The 16,242-nt window shown below is 44.8% G+C and overlaps 1 non-coding gene across 1 annotated transcript; it reads left to right on the plus strand.

The window, feature by feature from the left end:
• Window positions 1–15,517: 15,517 nt before the first annotated feature.
• Window positions 15,518–15,589, plus strand: trnag-ucc (transfer RNA glycine (anticodon UCC)). The gene has a single exon. It is a non-coding gene; the product is annotated as a tRNA-Gly (tRNA).
• The last annotated feature ends 653 nt before the right edge of the window (window positions 15,590–16,242 follow it).

Raw genomic sequence — 16,242 nt, forward strand, 5'->3', positions numbered from 1 at the left:
TTAGCCTTGGACAACCTTTCAAACAGTTTTTCTACCGTTGCAATATGCTCTTCCCACGTGTCATTCCCTACAACTAGATCATCAATATAAGCCTCTGTGTTTTCCAGAGAACATTGTCAACGTTTTAGATCACATGCTAAATCTGCACAAACTGACATAGTATAGGCTGTAAATGCTGGGAAATATTTCCATGATGTCAACAAAATCCACTCCTCGGGGCCTCGACGATAAGACAATCCGATCCAATGTTGGGGAAATTACAGTCAGACACTACTCTGTTGTTTTCACTACTTTCCAGAACCTGCCTACATTTCTGTTCCTCTTTCTGCTGCTGGCATCTCAAAAATCTTTGGAAATTGAAGCACACATCAGTTACGGTTCTCCTTCACCAACTCTCTGTTACATCCTGAGAGATGTCCAGTGGGATTGGGGGATAGATACTGTCCATGAATTGAAGTCCATTATCACGGTTGTACAGCTCTCTGTCCTTGAAATGCTGTGGTTGTCCGAGTGTTTAACGGTTGTTAAACAAATGTTGTTGCGATCTTTGTTCTTAAAGTACGGTGCCGGCAGTTTAAACATCATATTTAACTGCATGTGGTCTGGGTCTCCCAATGTACTAAATTCCCCCAAAGGACTTACCCATCAAAATGATTTGAGATCCAACAGCACTTCCTGTTTAGTATCAACACGCTGGAGAATATCACCATATAGCCTTTCTCATCACACTTTCCTCCTTGTCCTTTTCCTTAGTGATCACCAATATTCATTTTCTACCTCGCATGCTAACTCTGTCTCGGGGCATAAACTCCCACCTTTGTCCTTGGGTAGTCCTGTCCTCTCCCACTACACTGTTGTTTTCTGTGTATGCATACGATGCCTTGGGATTCTCATTGATCCTCCTGAATGAGGGCATTTCCTGGTAAATCTTCACTCTCCTGATTCACTGTGTGACTTGTTTCTTGCTTCCTGTATGTTCCTCCAAGATCCTGTCTAATTTCATCTTCCTCGTCCTTACATATGACTCCTCTTACGTTTTTAAACAAATACAATATTTCTCATCACCCTAAGTTCCTGACCATCCCTGTCCTTCTCTACCCTCCTCATAGGAACAGGGAACTACTAAATTCTGACCGGCAGGGCTGTATGTGACTCTCACAGTATCAGACATCAACTGACATCAGCTCCATCCAGTAACAACCAGTAACATCAGCTCCCAGAAAACTCTCTATGACACCTGCCCAATTCTTCCACAAATTTATAATCATTGACTTGCAGGTGAAAAAAAAAATTCTTATCAATAATCATCTGAAACCCTCCAGAATTAAGATCCATATATCTTTCCCAATTAAACTCCAATCGTCTTGCTAGGTTAATTTCCCAATACCATACCAAGTATGTCTCCCTCCCTGGTGGACCGTCTACATACTGTTACTGGAAACATCCGTGAACACACCACACAAATAATGCCCCATCGGCTCAATGCTACTTACGGACCGGTAGGTCTGGATCCCAAAACTCCCTCCACATGCCTCATGATAAAAATCGTCAGAGTGGCTTCAGCAAGCTTCCCTGTGAGAATATTACTTCCCCTTCACTGTAGCCAATCCCTGTTACACCAGTCCCACTTATCCAGGAAGAGAGCCCAATGATCTGTGTTGCTGATGCCCTCCCTCTTGCACCGAATTGTTAGCCACACATTTAAGTGTACCAACTTACCATATCTTACCTCGCAAGCGTGTGGCACCTGAAATAATCCTGAAATCACCAGCCGAGAGTTACTATTTCCTAACTTTCTGTCCTACTCCTTAAATTCTTTTTGCAGGACCTTTTCTCTCTGTTGTTAGTTCTAAGAAGGAACATGACCTCTGGCTGTTCCTCCTGCCCTTTCACAATGGCCCTTACTTTCTCAGAGACATCCTTGGCCATGGCATGATTGGGGTAACGCATCATCCTGCAATCTCACTCATGTACACACATACTCCTGTCTGTGCCCCAGCTATAGTGTTCACTGCATGTGATTCATATCTTTCCATCCCCGTGTACTTTTGTGCTTTCTGTTTGTAATGAACATTGTTTGAAAATTCTTTCATTATATTCTTCTCTGGTTCAGCTCAGGCAATTTACTTATGCATTCGCAAACAAAGGAGACACGTGTTGAAACCAACCATTTGTTAGAACTCGTACGATTTTAATATCGAACAAAAAAACTAATGTCTACAGTAGTAGATGCACATAATTCAAAATAATACTAATCATCCACAAACAAGTCGATCTCTGTGAAAGAGTGGAACCACAGCAGATCCGGCAATGTCACACAGCCGGTTCCCTTGCTTCTTTCCTTCCTTCCTCCCTTCCTCCCTCTCCCTCTCCCTCACGATGTCTCTGTCGCTTTACTATCTCGCTCCCTCTCTCATTCTATTCTCTCTGTCTCTCCACACGCCCATTCCCTCGCGCTCACTCTCGCGACATCTTCCTCGTGTCCTCTCCCTCGCGTGCTCTCCCTCACGTGCTCTCCTTTGCGCTCTCTGCCTCCCGCCAACTCCCTCGTGCGCTCTCCCCCTCGCGATGTCCCCTTCTGTCGCTCTCTCTCGCGCTCACCATCGCCCGCACGCTCTCCCTCAGGCCCTCTCCATCACGCTCACTCTAGCGTCATCTCCATGGCACCCTCTCCGTCGCGCCCTCTCCCTCACGTGCTCTCCCGCGCGCCCTTTCCTCGCGATGTCTCACTCGCTCTCTCCTTCGCGCCCTCAGCCCTCGCGCTCACTTTCTCTGTCTCTCCATCTCTCACAGAGAGACAAGTGAACGGATCGGTTCTCTGTCTTCAATTGTAAAACAGGAGCATTCTCCTACAGGAGGATAGTTCAAGTTGGCAGTGAGAGGGAGACTGTACAGGTAGAGATGGAGGAGAAAAGGAAGGTGAAGGAAAGGACGGGTTTTGACGGGAGCAGGAGTGGTTGATGGAGACGAAAGTAAACTCCAAGATCAGGCAGTTTTGTCAGAACCGGGAAGCAGGGAAAACAGGTTCTCCTCAAGCTTCAATTTAACAGGGCGAGAGGTGAGGCGCAAAAGGGATTTCTCTGGGATGGTGAGGTCAGTGATGCCGTCGGGCTCAGCTGTAAACAGTTGTTTTGTAACTCTAAAGCAACACACACAAAATGGAAAAGATTAAACAGTTAACAGGATTCTGGTGAACTGTCTCGGCAGGAAAAATCGACAACTTACTCTTTTCCATAAATGCTGCCTGGCCTGCTGAGTTCCTTCAGCATCTTGTGTGAGGAAAATAGTAAACAGTCGACGTTTCCAGTCGAAACCTTTCATCAGGATGTGATTTTGTGTGAGTTGTTTTGTATTTCGAGCGAATGCAGATTTTCTCGTGTTTGTTTTGTTACTCTGTTCATCACATTGTTTCCATTTAGCCACAAGTGGGGGGATAGAATAGGGAGCATGAAGGCAGCTGAATTGTAAAACTTTGCAGCATTTATTTCTAACGTTTCATGAGTTTCAAAATCAGATTCAGCGGGTATTTCACCGCATTCTTCAGTTCCTCTCGGAATTTGCTCTGAGTCAGGGCGTAAATAAACGTGTTGGTGCAGGAACTGAGAACCTGCAGCATTCCCGATGTGTGTTCTGTGATGTAACCGGGATCCGTGACAGAATAAACAAAACTCATTGAAATCCGTTTATAGATAGAAAATGCCACCAGTGTTCCCCACAACAATATGAAACTACCGGTTATGCTGAAGAGCAAAACGATGGATTTGCGTCGGTTCTCCATCTCCCGGTCCTTGTCATTCTCTCCACTCTTTTGTCCCCGGAGCCTCCTGCGGGCTCGACTGGCCGCTAGAATCCGCCTGACAGTCAGAATATTGAACAGCAACATCAGAAAGAATGGGACACAAGGGACTAAAATGCGGTGAAACACCTCAAATGTCGCCCATGAGGGAGAGTTTTTGTAGCTCGGTGCAGTAACACAATCCCAGGGAACACCGTTAATTGTTTCTCCAGACTCATATACAAAGCCCCAGGGGACAGTCTCCAAACAGGCCAGCACACTCACTGTCCCGATAACCACAGCCGCCGTTCTCTCGGTGCAATATTTTGTTTTCAGCTTCTCACAGCAAATAGCCACAAATCGATCGACGGTGAAAGCGACAGTCAGCCAGACTGAGGCCGCAGTGCTCGCAAAAATCAACCATAGACCAAGTCTGCACACAGGAGTGATGGACAGGAATGATCGGGGAAAATAAATCGCAGCAGTCCCCCTCAGCATCGGATCGGAGATAACGACCAGGAGATCGGCCGCTGCCATTCCCACCAGGTAGCGAGTGACACATTTGGAGAGACCGCACTTTCCCCGGGACAGGATCACAATCGCCACCAAGTTCGCTGGAAGAGAGACAGGGAACAGCAAGTTGAGAAAATACTGAGCAGAAGCCGATGCTGCAGCTTGAGGGGATCCTGTAATATTTCCACTTTATTGTTACATTTAGCGGTGGGAGGGTCGAGAGAGGGCGCAGAGCGGCGGGACAGAGAATGAGTTTACACAGTAAAATAAAGTCAATATCATCTGAATACGGATTTCTTATTGATGAGCGGACTGTGAAGTGGCAGTACAAAATCTAAAACTGGGTATCTACCTCCTGAGAGTCAATACTGGGTCTCGTCTGGATGAAATGAATAAATCCGGACGCTGATGGCGGGATTCTTCCACCAGACAATCATTAACTTCCATGGCGATCCCTGTCAGCGACAGAACGGCCGAAGGACGGAACAACAACAGGAAATGCTGGAAGCACTGATGCAGGTAAAACAGAACATGTGGAAAAACAGTTAACGTATCTCTCCTCAGAACTGTTCTCAGAGAGACCCCTGACACGAGTATTAACTGGTTTCTCTTTCCATACAAGCTGCTTGGGGCTTAGTATTTCGAGCATTCCCCGAGTTTGTTCCCTGTTCCAACATTTACCACCTCACTAACTTTACAACAGAACATTGACCGATTCCAACAGATACAGCGAGTTCTGGCAAATCCTCAGACAGGCATGACGCCTCCCGTTGATTCCATCACAGGGAAGCAGGGGAGAGGAATTCAACGTCCAGCAGCAAACTCGGTGCCGTCGTCAGATGTCTGTCAGATAGAGATAAGATGGAAAACGTTTCACTCTGAAGCACTAGGTCGGCTGTGTTAATTGACTCTGCAATGAGTTCAGTCTGTTTTCCATCAGCTGTTTACATTCAGGCATACCGCAGACATTTATTTAAAATCGACAATAGATTCGATCTACAACACGAAAGTCCGCACATTTGCTGAATTGTTACTACCAATCATTTGTTTGAGTGTTGCTCATAACTCAGAAATCCGCTCACATACAAATGCAGACGATCAATTAGTATAATCTCCGCGGGATCTATAAACACAACATTTGCAGATGCAGTGCAGCTGCTGCAAGACCAAACGCACAGAGACGGAACATCCCATTATTGATCACAAACCGCTGGAAGAACACTGTCTGACAAGTTCAGTTCCACCCATGTTGGCGGATTCGGTAAATTCCTGCCTCGGTTTGTTTCTAGATCCAAATTCCAGCATCTGTCGTCCCGGTGTTTCTACTCTCTTTAAGAAAAGCGGAATACCGGGACGAGAATGTGAGCGTTTAAGCCGGCGGCAGAAGCAATCACAACATTGGAATTAAACTTCAACATCGCCCACGGCAGCTGACACTGCGGCTTACCGGGAATTCCGAAGGCTGAAATAAAAGGATAGTAAACGTCTTCTATCCGCCAGATGACTGGATACACCATTTCAGTGAGAATCTGTGATTTCTGTTGCTCCTGCATTCACAGCTCCGGCAGACAGCTGATGCATTCAAAGCGGCCCTGATTTATACAGAGGATCTGTCTCCAGAGATACGATTATACACCTCACTAACTTGCTCAGTTACAGTTGCTTGAACAAACACTTTCATTCAAAACCTTTGTCTCTATTGTAAATATTCGGGCGATTAGAGACAAATACATGAAAATTCTTTGGCATTACCTCAGCAGAGTCTCTGGTGAAAATAGGCCGGTTGATTTAATTACAAAGTCTGAGTTTTGTCACGGACCAGCGACATTTACAGATTTCGTCTTTTTGTTGGCTAATTACTGATTTCTGAACGGACACCAGCGACACAGACCGATCTCTACTTCCGTCCCTACAGTTTCCCATTTTGTAAATGTTGTTTAGTACTTCAGCTTTTTCCTGATCTCTCTCTCTCTCAGCCCCCCCCACACACTCACACACACACACACACACACACACACACACACACACACACACAGACACACACACACACGCACACACACACACCGAGAGAGAGAGAATTGTACACTTGTATTTCTATGTTATATCAAATGTCCTGTTGAACATACTGGACAGGAAAATGGAGGAATTTAAGGTGGGGAGTTGAATGGAAGGCAGGGTTTGTGGGTCCGCACAACATTGTGGGCCGAATGGCCTGTACTGTGCTGTACTATTCTACACTTCTATGCTCTATGCTTACTATAAATTGCAAATTGCACATTTAAACAAAGACTTAACTAGAGATTTTTACTCCTTGTGTATATGAAGGATGTAAGTTATAAAGTCAATTCAATTCAAAACCCACAACCACAGATTCGAACAAAGGTATAATAGTGAGACGGCGATTAGGATGGGAGTGGTCAAATGAGCACATTGCTAATGTACAATCAGGAGAAAATATGCAGATGTTGGAAATCCAAGTCAACACAAGAAATTCTGCTGAGTTCCTCCAGCATTTTGTGTGTGATATTGCTGAAGTCACAGTCTTTAATGGGCATCTCAAATCTGTCAAATGTCAAAAGAAATTGAGAAGAAACATTTCAATCTGCAAAGGAATTGGCAAACTGTTTAAATAAAAAAAAAGTACTCGAAACAGGGAGATGAATAGATGCAGGATGACTGAAAGTGAAGGAGAAAAAAGGCAATCGTGAGATAACATGTTAGCTGAGAGAGAGAGAGAGAGAGACAGAGACAGAGACAGAGAGAGAGAAAGGGAGAGAGAGAGAGACAGAGAGAGAGACTGAGATTGAGAGAGAGAGACAGAGAGGGAGAGAGAGAGACAGAGAGAGAGGGAGAGGGAGAGAGAGAGGGAGAGAGAGACAGAGTGAGAGAGTCAGAGAGAGGGAGAGAGAGACAGAGAGAGGGAGAGAGTGAGAGAGGGAGACAGAGAGAGGGAGAGAGACAGAGAGAGAGACAGAGAGGGAGACAAAGAGGGAGAGAGAGAGACAGAAAGAGAGAGGGAGGGAGAGAGAGACAGAGAGAAAGAGACAGAGAGAGAGAGAGAGAGAGAGAGACAGAGAGAGAAACACAGAGAGAGAGACAGAGCGAGAGGGAGAGGGAGAGAGAGAGAGAGGGAGAGAGACAGAGAGAGAGATAGTGAGAAAGAGTGAGAGACAGAGAGAGGGAGAGAGAGAGAGGGAGAGAGACAGAGAGATAGAGAAAGAGAGAGAGGGAGAGAGAGAGAGGGAGAGAGAGATACAGAGAGAGAGAGACAGTGAGAGAGTCAGAGAGAGGGAGAGAGAGAGGAAGAGAGAGACAGAGGGAGAGAGAGACAGAGAGAGAGGGAGGGAGAGAGAGAGAGACAGAGAGGGGGAGAGAGAGAGAGGCAGAGAGAGGGAGAGGGAGAAAGAGGGATAGAGAGAGAGGGAGAGACAGACAATTAGGCAGATGTTTCTCCTGTATCTGCCAGTCTCTGCTACAGAGTGAGGGTGTAGGAGTCAATCTCTGCTGGTCAGTTTTGGGTGCCTTGTGTAAATGTCTGCTTGATTCTCCAGCGGTCAGTCTCTGGTACAGTGTGAGAGTGTGGGGTTCATTCTGTACCTGTCAGTCTCTGGTACAGTGTGAGAGTGTGGGGTTGATTCTGTACCTGTCAGTCTCTGGTACAGAGTGAGAGTGCGAGGTTCATTCTGTACCTGTCAGTCTCTGGTACAGTGTGAGATTTGTGGTTAACACTGCATCTTTTAATCTCTCATCTAGTGTAACATTACAACATTTCTTTCAGATTTATTCTTGCAGTTGAATTTTTTGATTAAGTCTATTTTTCATTTTAATCAATACCACAGGGACGATGCCACTGGTTACATTGAACTAATATTCAGGTACTTTGCAGCAGAGCATCTGGAGCAACAAGACTAGACCATTGATTCAAACACTCTTCTGTGATAAATATATAACTTTCCTCGAGTCTCGGTGTGGGATGGTTTGAGTGGTGTGTACTCTGTAGTGACATTTGGGCTGATGGAATTGAGAATGATTTTGACTGTAAATTTGTAACCTGTGTGTGCACAGTGATCAGTAATGAGACCTCTGTTTGATCAGATTAAAACACACATGGGTGATCAGATCGCTGATGACATGAATATTGGTGCAATTGTGGGTGGTGAGGAAGGTTGTCAAATGGACAGAACTGGATGTAGTTCAGTTGGAATCATGGATGGAGAAACGGGGGACAGAGTTTAATCTGGACAAGGATGACGAGTTTACATTCCAATGTTGGAGGAATGTACACAGTAAATGACAGCACCCTTGGGAGCAGTGATATATCTTGATGTGTCTGTCCATATCATCCTGCAAGAGGTATTGAAAGGAAATGGAGATGTGCGGTAACCTTGTCTTCATCAGTCATGGTGTTGTGTACAAACCATAGGATGACGTGTTACAGCTGGACAAACCCTTGGTTAGGTCACGTTTCGAGCCGTGGGTGCAGTTCTGTTTGCTACATCACAGAAAGGACGTGGGGACTGTGGAAAGGGCGCAGAAGAGATTTCCCAATGTGCTGTCTGGATTAGTATAGGGAAAGTTGGATAACACTTGGATTGTTTTTTTTTAATTTTATTTATAAACACAGAGCAAAATAAACCCTTTGAGCTACACTGCCCAGCAAACCCTGGTAACCCAATTTAACCCTAATCTATTCACAAGATAGTTTACAACCACGAGTTAGCCTTCCCGCTACATTGTTGGACAGTGGGGAAAAAAGAGGAGGATCTGAATAAAACTGACGCAATCCACAGGAAGAACATACAGAGACTCTTTAAAGAAGGTGCTGGGGCTGAATTCTGACTCCGATGCCCCGAGCTGTAACAGCATCATGCAAATCCCTACATGGTCATGGCGCCCCAGAGTGCAGTCTCACCTGACACCAGTGTCAGCAGAGGTATCGTGGGCCGAATGGGCTGTTCCTAATCCTGTTTGCAGCTATAAGTAGTAGAGAGAACATGACATTTTATTGATGGGGAACAGAATACAAATGTCGGGAGCTTATGCTTCCCTTATAGAAACATTGAAACATAGACAACCTACAGCATAATACAGGACCTTCGGTGCACAATGCTGTGCCACACATGTACTTTAGAAATTACTTAGCGTTACCCAAGCCCTCTAGTTTTCTGAGCTCCCTGAACCTATCCAAAAGTCTCTTAAAAGACATTATTGTAAACTCCCCCCAACACCGTCACGGGCAGCCCATTCCATGCACTCACCACTCTCTGCATAAAAAAACTTACCCCTGACCTCTCCTCTGTACCTACTTCCAGGCACCTTAAAACTGTGCCCTCTCGTGCTAGCCATTTCAGCCCTGGCAAACAGCCTCTGACTATTCACATGATCAATGTCTCTCATCATCTTATACACCATATATAGGGTGGGGGAGCCCATTTATACATTATTCAGGGAAGAATCTCAATGTGTTGGAATCAGTTCAGGGAATGTTCACTGGACCAATACTGGTAGTGAGCTGGTTGTCTGATGAGGAAAGTCTGGGCTTGTGTTTTCTGTTCGTACTGTCTCCATGTGCTTATACGACCAGAAGATACAGGGGCAGAAGTAGGCCATTGAGTCTGCTCTGCCATTCGATCATGGGCTGATCCAATTCTTCCAGTCATCTCCACTCCCCTGCCTTCTCCTCATACCCTTTTATGCCCTAGTTAATCAAGAACCTATCTATCTCTGCTTTAAATGCACCCAAAGACTTAGCCTCCACAGCTGCTCGTGGCACCAGATTCCGCAGCTTTACCACCCTCTGACTAAAGTAATTTCTCCGCATGTCCGGTCTTAATGGACAATCCTGAAGTCATGCGTCTTGTCCTGGACCTCACCTACCATGGGAAATAAGTTTTCCATATCTAATCTGTTCAGGCCTTTTAACATTAAGAATGTTTCTATGAGATCCCCATTCATTCTCCTGAACTCCAAGGGATACAGCCGAAGAGCTGCCAGATGTTCCTCATATGGTAAACCTTTCATTCCTGGAATCATTCTCATGAATATTTTCTAAACCCTCTCCAATGTCAGTATATTCTTTCTAAAATAAGGAGCCCAGAACTGCGCACAAGACTCCAAGTGTGGACTAACGAGTGCCTTATAGAGCATCAACATCACACCCCTGCTCTAATATTCTATACATCTAGAAATGAGTGAAAAAATTGCATTTGCCTTCTTCACCACTGACTGAACCTGGAGGTTAACCTTTTGGGTATCCTGCACAACGCATCGCAAGTCTCTTTGCATCTCTGCATTTTGAATCATCTCCCCATCTAAATAATAGTCTTCTCATTTATTTATTTTACCAAAGCGCATGACTATACACTTTGCAAATTGTATTTCATTTGCCGCTTCTTTGTCCATTCCCCTAAACTATCTAAGTCTCTCTGTAGGCTCTCTGTTTCCTCAACACTACATGCTTCTCCACCTATCTCTGTAGCATCAGCAAATGTTGCCACAAATACATTAATCCCACAGTCCAAATAATTGACATACCTCATAAAAAGCAGCGGTCCCAACATCGACCTCTGTGAACTCCACTGGTAACTGGCAGCCAGCCAGAAAACGATCCCTTTGTTCCCACTCTCTGTTTTATGCCGATAAGCCAGTGCTCCACCCATTGGCAACTAGAACCAGGGACCAGTATTTCATGATTTGAGCAAAAGATCAGAAGATTCTTTTCTGAATCTTAATGCACCCTCAGACATTGGAATTGATTAACTGACAGGTTTTTTGGATAATATCCTTGTATGCTTTTAAGGGAAAGAGAGGGGGATAGTTTATAAGGAGGGGGTGAAATGTTCCTGTGGGCAGACAGGAACATGGAGTTTAATGTTGAAACAGGACAGTCGTGACCTTATTAAATGACAGAGCAGGTGGGAGTTGCTGAGTGGGGACCCCTGCTCCTCATTTGGATGTGGGTGTGAGCCTGTGGTGTGCTGACCAGGACTGTACACAGAGATCCAGCCGTGACCCCACTTGTGTCTATACAATTCCAGCAGAGCTCCCTCCCCTGCCATTCTGTATCTTCAGCCAACAAAAGCAAGCCTCTCATCCACCTTTTAAACCCATCGAATGCTCCGTCCTTCTAACCTGAGGAATCATTCCACATGCTCTCCCTCTGACCCTCTATTCTTCTCCATATTCCACAATGTACCGTCTGTCTCCTGGCCTTTTTGGGCTCCCCATCTGCATTACCTCACCTCACGGATTAAATTCCACCTGCCTATCTGTCCAGTCCACTGATACCTTCCTGTAGTCCTCAGCTTTCCCCCGCACTCTCACCCACATGGCCAACTACACTGGACAACAAATATTTTGCTTCCTGATTACTTTTAGGTACGTATATCTTATGGATTTGGACTGCTGATATTGAAAATCACTATGCAATGTCCCTATCACACACCATCTCTTTGAAATTGCCTATATTTTTATATTTCAATTCATAATCCAAGTCAGATTATTTGATGCCAAGATTAAGGGAGGCATTTGTGCTGGTCCACAAATCAAGCAGGCCAGCAATAACAGGCAATTCAAAGAACTTCTATTGGGACCAGAGAAAATCGCATGGAATGCATTCAAGGAAGTTGTTGAAAATGTTCAATATTTTCCCAGGGACCAGGGAAATATTGACCAGCTGTGTTTCACTGTAACTGTCGTACTGGAAATGTGTGTCTGGGTCCTGGGCTCAGTGTGGGACTGAATGTCTCTGCTGTCTGAGACTGTGGAACAAATGAGCTGTCAGTATCTCTGTGCTCAGTAACACACCTTGTGTGTGAGAGATGGAGCCACTGTTCTATTCATTGAGCCTTGCCAAGAGGGAACATTGGCGAACATTGAAGTCTTTCCTGCAGGTAGGAGAAGGAAAGTGAAAGAGGTAAAAGGCAGACACGGTGTGAAGCGACTGGTGCAGCCAGTGCCAGTGTGTGAGGCCACTCACAAGCTGCAGCTCTCAGCTTCTTCTGAGCAGCAGATGGAGGAGGCTCCAAACCAAGGAAGAGACGGACAAACCCCACCACTTCCCGGTATGGATCCGGGAGTGGAACAGAGGGATGGACACAACTTTCATTTCCCATGGGATTCACCACTCGGAGCACTCACTGTCCAGCAACAACAGACATTGGGAAGTGGGCTAATGGGAAACCGTCTTCCCATGGTCAGGGGAGAGGAAGCAGCAATTATAGTCAGCAGCAACTTCTTCCCACTCCGCCACACTCGCCGTGGCCCAATCCCAGCGCAGGAATTAATTCTCACTCCACATTCAAGCTACAGGACCTAGGCCTCTGCAACTGGATCCATGACTTCCTAACCGGAATACCACAATCTGTGCGGATTGGAATAACATTTCCACCTCACTGACAATTAACATTGACACTCCACAGAGCTGTGTCCTTATCTCACTGCTCCACTGTCTCTACACCCAGAACTGTGTGACTAGGCATCGCTCAAACAGCATTTATAGATTTGCTGATGATACAACCACTGTTTGCAGAATTTCAGATGGTGACAATAAATCATAAATTAGGGTGAACTACCAGTTAGTGGAGTGTTGCTGCAGCAACAATCTTGCACTCAACGTCAGCAAGATCAAAACGCTGCTTGTGGACTTCAGGAAAGGTGAGATGAAGGAACACAAACCAATCCTCATCAAGGAATCAGAAGTGGAGAGAGTGGACAATTGCAAGTTCCTGGGTGTCAGCATCTCTGAGGATCTAACCCGGATGCAACATATGATGCAGTTATGAAGAAGGCAAGACAGCGGCTATATTTCATTAGGAGTTGGAGGAGATTTGGTTTGTCAAATACACTAAATAAACTTCCAGAAACGTAGAGTGGAGATCATTCTGACTGGCTGCATCTCCATCTGGTATGGGGGGGGGGGGGCGGGCTTCTGAACGAGATCAAATTAAATAGCAAAAACTTGTAAAACTGGTCAACTCTACCATGGGTCCAGGCTCGGTAGTACACAACATCTTCAAGGAGCGGTGCCTCAGGAAGGCACCGATCATCATTGAGGATCGCCACCACCCAGAACGTGCCCTTTTCACACTGTTACCATCAGGAAGGAGGGAGAGAATGCTGAAGGCACACACTCGGTGATTCAGGAACAGTTTCTTCCCCTCTGACACCCAAATTCTGAATTCTCAATGGGCATTGAACCCAAGAGCACTACCTAACTACTTTTGCTTTTAATTTATGTTTTAATTCTTGTTTAACTACATATTTTAACTTAAATATTGAATACTTAATGTAACTCAGTTTTTTCTCTATATTTATTTATCATGAATGTCATTGTACTGCTGCTGTAAAGTTAACAAATGTCACGACGTATGCTGGTAATATTAAATCTGATTCTGATTAAGTTGCTAATTGAGTCTGCCTCATCCTCTCCAGCAACAACCTCCATTGCCCTCACTCCAGAATCGATACCATTCGCTCAGCAACACACGCACAATTCTGGAGGAACTCAGCAGGCCGGGCAGCATTAATGTAAAAGAGTACATCTTTGGCATCTTAAGCCAAGATCCTATGCTTATGAGTAAAAATAAAACACATATACTGATTTAGAATAGTCCAAACACCATTCTCCCATTGTTGATAATGCTGTTTGTCCAAGACCTTCCCACATAGGAACTATTACAACCCCTTTTCCACAGAGCCCCATCATCAGCATAGAAAGCCAAACTGAACTCAGGCCCAAGACCATTAAAAAGTAGAATTAACTATCAGATTAAACAATATTAAACTGATAACATTATACTGGGGAGGGAGGAACATTATCTTCTGCAAACTCTGATGACCCACCCTCACTGAAAATGATTCCCCTAAAAAATGATACCCATTTGCAAAACCAACGCCAACACCAAGCTTAATGAGTGTAATAAAAATCCTCTCCCTCCATTGCATGTCATAAAACGATTTCAATGTCCAAAAACACTGCAACTACCGATTCTTTCAGTGTAAAAGGATTCCCAGTAGTACAAGGGCGTCATAGATCTCCCTTTGCGAAACCCACATCGGTAGTGACGAAGTAATTCTCTCTTATCCAAAACAATCATCAGCCTAATTACTATCATTTTCACCATTATTTTACACAACGAGGAAGTGAGACAACAGGCCTGTAGAAACTGGACAGCATCGGATCTCACCCAGGTTTTACAACAGGCTTCACCACAGACCTTTTCCAGTCTCCTGGGAACATTCTTTGCTTCCAGATCTTCTTATAAAACTCAAACAACTTCTTTTAGACTGCCTCAGGCAGATACTGGAGTACAGTATATGATAGTTTCCCATATCCTGTCCTGGTCTATAGTACATGCCTTACTGGTGGCAAATTTCCATTCAGCCAATGTAAAGTCATCATCCATGGCAATCTCAAATGCCTCTTGTTTCTCACAAATCTCCCCACTGTCCACCAAGAGGCTCTCTCTTCTCTTAAAACACTCATCCCCTATATTGTCTAGACTATGTGTGTTTGCAAACGTGTTTCTCAAACACTTTGCCTTTTCGTTGTCCTTTGCATCAAATGTCCGTTCTCCACTAATACTGGAATCTAGTTATAACCTCTGACACCATTCATTTTCTTCAGCATTCTCCACACCACCGTCAGAGGATCATGGGACGGGAAGCCTTGGGAGAAAGAAAGAGGGAGGGGGATTCCCAGAGGATAGGCAAGGAGTATAGTGAGAGGGACAGAAGGAGAAAAAGAGAAAAAGATATAATAATAATAATAATAATAATAATAATAAATAAATAAACAAACAAATAAATAAATAAATAACGGATGGGCGGCCCCATGATCCTCTCATATCCCTTTTGCCAGTCAACTGTCCAGCTCTTGGCTTCATCCCTCCCCCTCCTGTCTTCTCCTATAATTTTGGGTCTCCCCCTCCCCCTGCCACTTTCAAACCTCTTACTATCTCTTCTTTCAGTTAGTCCTGACAAACGGGCTCAGCCCGAAAGGTCGACTGTACCTCTTCCTTTACATGCTGCCTGACCTGCTGCGTTCAGCAGTAATTTATTATGTGGGTTGTATAACTCCGGTCTGTTGGGGATGGCGACATTAATTTACCGGAATAAAACTTGCAGCAGAGTGAGGAATGATCCGACAGAAAGCAACTTGGGGACTGGTCGAATCACATGGAACTATGGGAGACGCCTCACTACTCGGATGCTTTGCCACGTCATTGAGCGATGGTGGTATAGTGGTGAGCATAGCTGCCTTCCAAGCAGTTGACCCGGGTTCGATTCCCGGCCATCGCAGATTGTACAGTTTTAGACTACATAACATATAAACCTTTGACATAGACACGATCCACGCAGAACTCTAAGGGCCATCACGCTAATTCACGCTGTGAGTGTAAATTGATTCATTAATTATCATTCACTGGTCATGAATCAGAGTTGGAATTAACATCCCTCGAGAGTTTCTCGTTAAATCCTGTTCTGACTCTATTCCAGATTCTACAAGAATGGACACTTCACAGGAAGGATCGGCAGGATTTGTAAAGTGTTGCCTGATTAAAGTGTTTGAGCTTGTTTGCCTTCATTGGAATATCAGAGCCTGAGAGGAAACTTGACCGAATTATCAGAATCAGAATCCTTTATTATCGCCAAGTATGTGACACATACAGGGAATTTGATGCCGGTTTCCCTGAGCTCTCGCTGTACAGAATCAAAAAGCAAACAAAACAATAGTGTAAATAACCTTGAACTATATACAATGAGGTACTGTGTACCAGAGTATGTACAGGTGGACTTCGTTTATAATAGACTAAAATTCAAGTGTTCATAAGACTGATGGCAGACGGAAAGAAACTGTTCCTGTACCTACGGGTCCTGGCATACAGTGATCTAAAGCGCCTACCAGAAGGAAGGAGTTGGAACAGGTGATGTCCAGGGTGTGGTGGGTCTAC

The sequence above is a fragment of the Mobula birostris genome, chromosome 28 (assembly GCF_030028105.1).
Source record: "Mobula birostris isolate sMobBir1 chromosome 28, sMobBir1.hap1, whole genome shotgun sequence".
NCBI classification, from domain to species: domain Eukaryota; kingdom Metazoa; phylum Chordata; class Chondrichthyes; order Myliobatiformes; family Myliobatidae; genus Mobula; species Mobula birostris.